This window comes from Athene cunicularia, assembly GCF_003259725.1.
Source record: "Athene cunicularia isolate RWA chromosome 2 unlocalized genomic scaffold, athCun1 chr2_part1, whole genome shotgun sequence".
Lineage (NCBI taxonomy): Eukaryota > Metazoa > Chordata > Aves > Strigiformes > Strigidae > Athene > Athene cunicularia.
This window is the reverse complement of record NW_020799095.1, coordinates 41,566,475-41,572,852: the sequence shown is the minus strand read 5'-3', so window position 1 is coordinate 41,572,852 and position 6,378 is coordinate 41,566,475. Positions and strand designations below refer to the sequence as shown.

The window sequence follows — 6,378 nt, the reverse complement described above, 5'->3', positions numbered from 1 at the left end:
GGCTGCGACTCCCCCGAGGGGCTGCGGGCACGTTGCGGGGGGAGCTGCGGGGGCAGGGGCGCAGGGCAGGGGCGCAGGGCGGGCGGGCCGCCGGTCTCGGGGGGAGCGCGGTGCTGCCGCCTCGCCAGGCCCGTGGCGCAAAGCGGGGCTGCTGCATCGGCACCCCGTTCCCAGCCCGCCCTATTCCGGTTTATTTCCGCGTGAAATGACTTGCACGCTCTTTCTGAAAAACTGAAATAACCGAAAATAAGTCTTTCTTCCTCTTCTGTGTGTTGGTTTTTGGATTTTTTGTTTTGTTTTGTTTTTTTTTTTAACGCTTGCTTCCAGCCCGAGGCTGTGGGGATGGTTCCAGGTCTGCAGACAGTGAAGCCGAGGGTGCTCGCAGAGGAGGCTGCTCGCTAACTTTGTGTGCTACTGTATATCCTAAGGACAAGCCCAGTGTAGTACCTCCTTAGCTTATAGGTCGAGTTCAGATCCTCTGACAGACGTACAAATGGAGTAAAAACGAAACGCCCAGATTCCCTGAAGTGGGGTACAACTGCATGAGGAGGAGAAGTGCTGTTTGTGGTGGGACAGGGTAGGTCTGGCCTTTGGCAGCGGGAGTGTGACTTGAAACCACCCGAAATGGGTAGAAGTTACGTCTGTAAAGGGCCATTTGCAGGATTTCTCTTTTTCCTGAGCAAAACTGGTGAAAACAAATTTGAGGGGAGAATTAATACACTTAATGTATTCAGAAGTTGAGTAGATGTTAAGTTTCAGTTGTAGAAGGAAATTAAATAAAAAGATCGTGCTTATGCAAAGACAAGGAGAACTTTCTTGGGTTAAACCTTGAACTGTTGTCCAAGGACATCTTGATGTTTGTGCGAAAAGAGAAACTTCTGTGTGTTTTCATCCCGCTTGTTACAGCTAGCTTGTCAAAGTTTGTTTCGTTACAGCATTTTAAAGCATGCTTTCTATAGCAGTAATTCGTGGAAGATTTATGTAAAGAACCAGTGGAACTGCTTCTTTAAAGTGATTCAGTGTCATTGAGTACACCTTGAAATTATACAAATGTCTATTGTTCAGGCACCCATTTTGCAACATCCCAGCAGTATAGTTCTCCTTAAACAAATTTCTGAAACTGTTTTCTAAGCAAGCCTGCTGTTAGCATTTCATATGTGATATTTTTGAAAGTGAGCTGGTAACCTCAAGAATGCTCAAGTATGTTTTCTAATGAGTAATTTACATTAGATAAGATCTTGTGTGCATGTGTCAGCCCTAATGTATCTTCTTGTAATAACCTTTAAATGTAGTTTTGTGTGTTGTGGACTTGGGCAGTTATTTTAAGAAAAGGGGCCTGCACTGAATATTAGAATTTAAGTCAGAGGCCACTGTAATATTAATATTTGTGGTTTTTTGTTTGTTTTTTTAACGCCAGTTGTTACGTACATTTTTCCCTCATCACGTTAAAGGTAACTTTCTAAACTGAGACTCTTTCTAATGTAGGCATGCCCTTCCACCACCTTTCTTTTAAATTCAAAGGATATTTTAAATTTAAAGGTTGTTTAAAGGATGCAGTCTTTTCTATGGACTAAAAGCCTTGAGAGTGTTGATATGGTCACAGGCGAAGTACTGTGACTGTGGAGATAGTGTCTTAAAAGAAGAGCGAGCTTCTACAAAATCCAGAAATTGCAAGCTACGACTTGTATGTGTTAAGTGAGAAGTTAAGTGGTATTGCGTGTTATATGCTTGAGATGAGATTGGGATCATTTTATGTCATGGAATTCTTAAGTCTTGGAGCTAAGACTAGTAGCATGTCTTGTGAGGTGAAGGCCAGGGTGAGAGCCTTGTTGCAGAGGCCGCCTCTTCAAACCTCTGTGGGAAGAGTTTGCTAGTACTCTGCGTATGACCACTTGAGGAATAAACAAGAATTGGGATGGTCTCCTTACAAGCCAGTGATTTGTTATTTTCTTATCCTCGAGTAATGCTTACTGACTGTTTTGAGACTTAACATTTCAGGATGGTTGGACTGGGTACTTGGAGTGCTGCTACACGTACCATTGGAAGATTTGGTAGTTCCCTGTGGTACGCCATATGAGGAAATGCTTCAAGAACGTGCTGTACAAAGGTGTTTTACTGGTGCTTCAGAAAAGCTTGTTAAAGCTTACAGTTAGTGTCAATGTTACTTACTTTTGTTGATGTCTTAAGCAGTACAAGATTCTAATTTATTAGCAAGTAATATATTCCCAGATGAGGAGCAATGATATTAGAGGTCACTCTGCTTGCATAAAAGCCTAATAGGTACTTACTACCAATGTAATAGATAAATTGCTAAATATTGTTTGCTTAGAGACTATCATAATAAGATTCTGGCCTCTGAATGTGGTGCAGTGCTTCCTTAAATAAATACCTGGTTAAACCACCTTTGCTCTTGAACTTCCTTAGGATTCCTCACCCTCAGGTCTTGTATTTGCATACCTGTGCATACATGTAGACTACTTCTAGGCTATTAGGGATTTGCTAATACAGGAATGGGAGCTAGCACGTCTGTGAAACAGCTAAGGAAATAGAGTAGTCTTCAAACATAATTTAGGATTTAACCAGCAGTAATTAATATATCAGGACCTGATGCTGTCTTTTGAACTCTTCAATAAAGCCATCTAATAAATACCTGTTAATAAAACAAGGTACAGTATATACTCATAGGTAACTAACTAGTGTTAAATGTAAGATTATATTGTGCCGAGTACCATTTAGACTAGTTAAAACAGTAAGCACACTCAACGAGCGTAGGTGGCACAGATCTCAAAGGAAAGCTGTACGATTTCAGGACACTGGCGAATTCACTTAACAGATCTTGGTCTGACAGTTACTAGTGGACCTAGATAGGTTTCTTCTATATTCAAAATTAAATAAAATTAATCCACGTTTGAGAATTATTGTTGTTTAATATTAGTTTAAATAAATGTGTATGCCTAGGAGTATTGTTTCTTGCTTTAGTAGACTTTGGCAGGCTAGGTCTGCACTGCATTTTGGTGTGATTGCAGTATTTGCTGACATAGTTGAATTAGGGAGATCAGAGCTTTAGCAGCAAAACTGGGCGCGTTTACACTTGGAGGTATGTTAGAAGATTGCTTGGAGTAGGTACTTACTAATGTGTTAAAGCTTTTATCACTGATTTCCAGATGTATAACATACTCAGTATTCATTGGGGCAGCTTCTTTACTATGCTTTCTGTAGAAGGAAGATTGTCACCTTTTCAGTGGTGGATGCTTTCTCCTTTTACATTTCGAGGAACATCCAGTTTTGTTTGAAAGTGTGCTGCACTAAATTTACTAAAAAAAGTTGTAATGCTTGAGTGGATTTAAGCACACTTATCAGTGGTTCTAGCATCATCTGTGATGATCTGGAATAGTTTTATTTTCTAAATATTTATCTTTAGCAAAACAACTAGTCTTATGAAGATGTCTGTTTAGCCTGATCCTTCTCAGGTGTGCTGTATTCTTGGCGCTTGCATTGAATTAATGGCACTTGAATGTACAGCATCCTTCAAACAAATTGTTCGCTGAAGACCTCAAAATGGAAGTATTACTCCTTTAAATTTGATTTCTTTGCATATTAATAAAAATTGTAGTGGCATACGTTGATACTTAAATTCCCTTAACTCATGAGTAATGCTGTCAAACTGAGTTACATGTAATTAAGAACTTAACTGTAATCATTCTCCTCTCTTTCTCCTTTCCCTCCCCGCTTTGTGGAACAAAACCAACCCGTGTTAATTGGCATCTTTGTATCTTAAGGTTTTAATGTTGCACAGGACAATAATAACAGTTGTAAAAAGCCTTTGTTGATTATGTAGTATACACTGAAATTTTGTTCTAAACCATATTTGAAAGTGAGACCCAAGACTGTCTAAGAGATTTAAGAGCACACAGAAATACAGTGAAATTGTTTCTTTTTTTTTTTTTTTTTTTTTTTTTTTTTTACGCAATTCTTTAAATAGTAAGTATTACTATTGCTAAACTCTAAACAAAATGGAGCAGGGAGATTGTGGGTAAGATGTGTTGCTGAAGCTTCCAGATGCTTTCCGTTTACAGACTTGTGTCTTGTCCTGAATGAACAAAAAAGGAAATGCAATACTGTAGCCATTCTGTCTGCTCTGACACTTCTTAAGAGATTTTTCTCCCTGGCTTCAGCAGCATATATACCTCTGGAATTCTCCTTTCAGCAGTCTGCTTGTTCCGTGTTTAAGAGTAGAAGTAGGCAAGTAGAATTAGTTGATGGCTGCAGTGAATTTTGAAGTCTAGTAAGACCAGTGTGTGCACTTCTGTTTGGTGCCATTTCTCTGTTGTAGCAAACAGAACAATAATTGGTTACACATCTGCTCTTTACTGTTACTCTGATGAAATATTTCCTGCGACCGAATACATGGTAACATCTGTTACAGAAAGGTAGGTGGCAGAACTTTAATTTAACATGCTGTAAAATATGCTCTGAGTTTAATTAAACAGTGTAATTGAAATACTGAAGTATCTTTGTATTCAAAAAGTAGTAATCACCAGTGGTCTAGATGTTTTCTAGGACATACTTTTCTCTCCTACTTCTGCTGATTGACTCTCAGAAATTCATTCGGTACTGTTCTCTTGAGGCTTTGACAGATTACTGTGTGAAGAACACTATGCAAATGTAGCATTTTCCAAAGCAATTCAGCAGAATAGCTCAATATGTCTCATAAGCTCACTTTTTAATAATACGGTACTTGAGAACTGCCACCCTTAATGAATACAGTTTAGTAATACAATACGCTTCTCCTTTTTCTGTTGTGTTTTTTTGTTTTTTCTTTTTTATTTTTCTCACAGTACTTTTGTTCAGCTTTTAACTCTTGATTGCTAATTTTTAGCTTTTGTGAATTCAGCTTTATTTATTTTAAGAAACAAGTCCCATACTTTGTGGTTTTTTTATCCTACTTGTATGACTAAGTAGAAGGAAAGCCAATTTAGTGAATTTATCTTTTCAGAACCCATTTGTAACACTCAAAAGTTATCATTAACTACATTTGACTAACAATGCCAATTTAGTGAATTTATCTTTTCAGAACCCATTTGTAACACTCAAAAGTTATCATTAACTACATTTGACTAACAATGTATAATTGGTTGTTTTTGAAGCCTTTTTTTCTTACTTGGTTTGACTGGGATTTGGTGCTTAGCTTGACTTGTGTTGATGTTTTCCCTTACGCCTCTTTCCTGTTGTCTGGTGTGTTCTAACTACAAAAGCTAGTTTTCACTATTCAAAAATGTGAAAGACTTTGACTGGTTTGTATACTACTGACTGTTTCACTAATCAATATTTAATATGGTTTTCATAGGATATGTAACATGACACTGATATTCTGGACAGGTAATTCTTGTTGTTTGAAAACCTTACATAATAAGGGGAATCAGGTAACTGCTAGAAATGAGCACCTTATTTATTTAATTTTTTTTAGCCTCATAATGCCAAGGATCTGTTTTGTGAAATCTACTCTTGAAAAACCTATAGCTTCCTATGGTTGCAATTAGCATCAAAATAGTTCTGAAATTGTCAAAGTGAAGTTAATATTTAAAGGGACACTGTCACTCTTTAAAATCGAATTTACATCCTGGTTCTAAAAACTCTTCAATTACTGCTCCTTCCTGAAAGTTTGTAAGGCTATTTGGTGGAATTCAGAACAATGATAAAGGCAGTGACTCTAGTCCTCTTCAGCTTCTCCTTCCTATCCTCTGTATGCACATGCCTGCTTGTTGCCTCTTGAGTTGCAGCTTTGCTATGGCTGTAGGCACCCCCTCGCAGAGCCTGGGGAAGAGCGTGCATGCTTGCTTTCTCCAGAACAGTGCATGAGTGATGTGGTCATGCTGGTGCATGAGGAGAGTGCCGTTACTGTCGGTGACACTGGCTGCAGGTGCAGTGTTGCTAACAAATAGATACTACAGTGGAGGTGTGTTTTACCTAATCGTTTCTGTTTGCTTATGAGCTGCGAACATAGAAACTTTTGTGTAGTTAATGCAAGGATTTCTCTTATGTAAAAATGTAATCTCATGCGTTTGACTGTGTCCCTTTAAATTCTCCATGTTAGAATGTATATCTGCAAAATCTGTAGGTACTGAGTGGTGCAGTTGATTGGCTGCAGGGGAAGGGATGCCATCCAGAGGGACCTCGACATCCTTGAGGAGTGGGCTTATGCGAAGCTCATGAAGTTCAGCAAGGCCAAGTGCAAGGTCCTGTACCGGTGTTGGGGCAGTTCACAATATCAATACAGACTGGGAGATGAAGGGATTGGGAGCTGCCCTGTGGAGAAGGACTTTGGGATACTGGTGGATGAAAAACCAGACATTAGGCAGCAATGTGCACTTGCAGCCC

General features: G+C 39.0%; 1 protein-coding gene across 3 annotated transcripts in view; it reads left to right on the top strand.

Moving 5' to 3' along the window:
• Positions 1-312: 312 nt before the first annotated feature.
• WDR37 (WD repeat domain 37) overlaps positions 313-6,378 on the top strand; it is a 44,941-nt gene continuing 38,875 nt past the window's right edge. The window contains exons 1-2 of one of the 3 annotated variants that reach the window (XM_026842364.1): positions 313-577; positions 5,348-5,379. The gene's annotated coding sequence lies outside the window, so the exon portion shown is untranslated. Of the gene's footprint in view, positions 578-5,159; positions 5,380-6,378 lie in introns of those variants that run through there. The other 2 variants (XM_026842366.1, XM_026842363.1) reach the window with 2 other exon arrangements.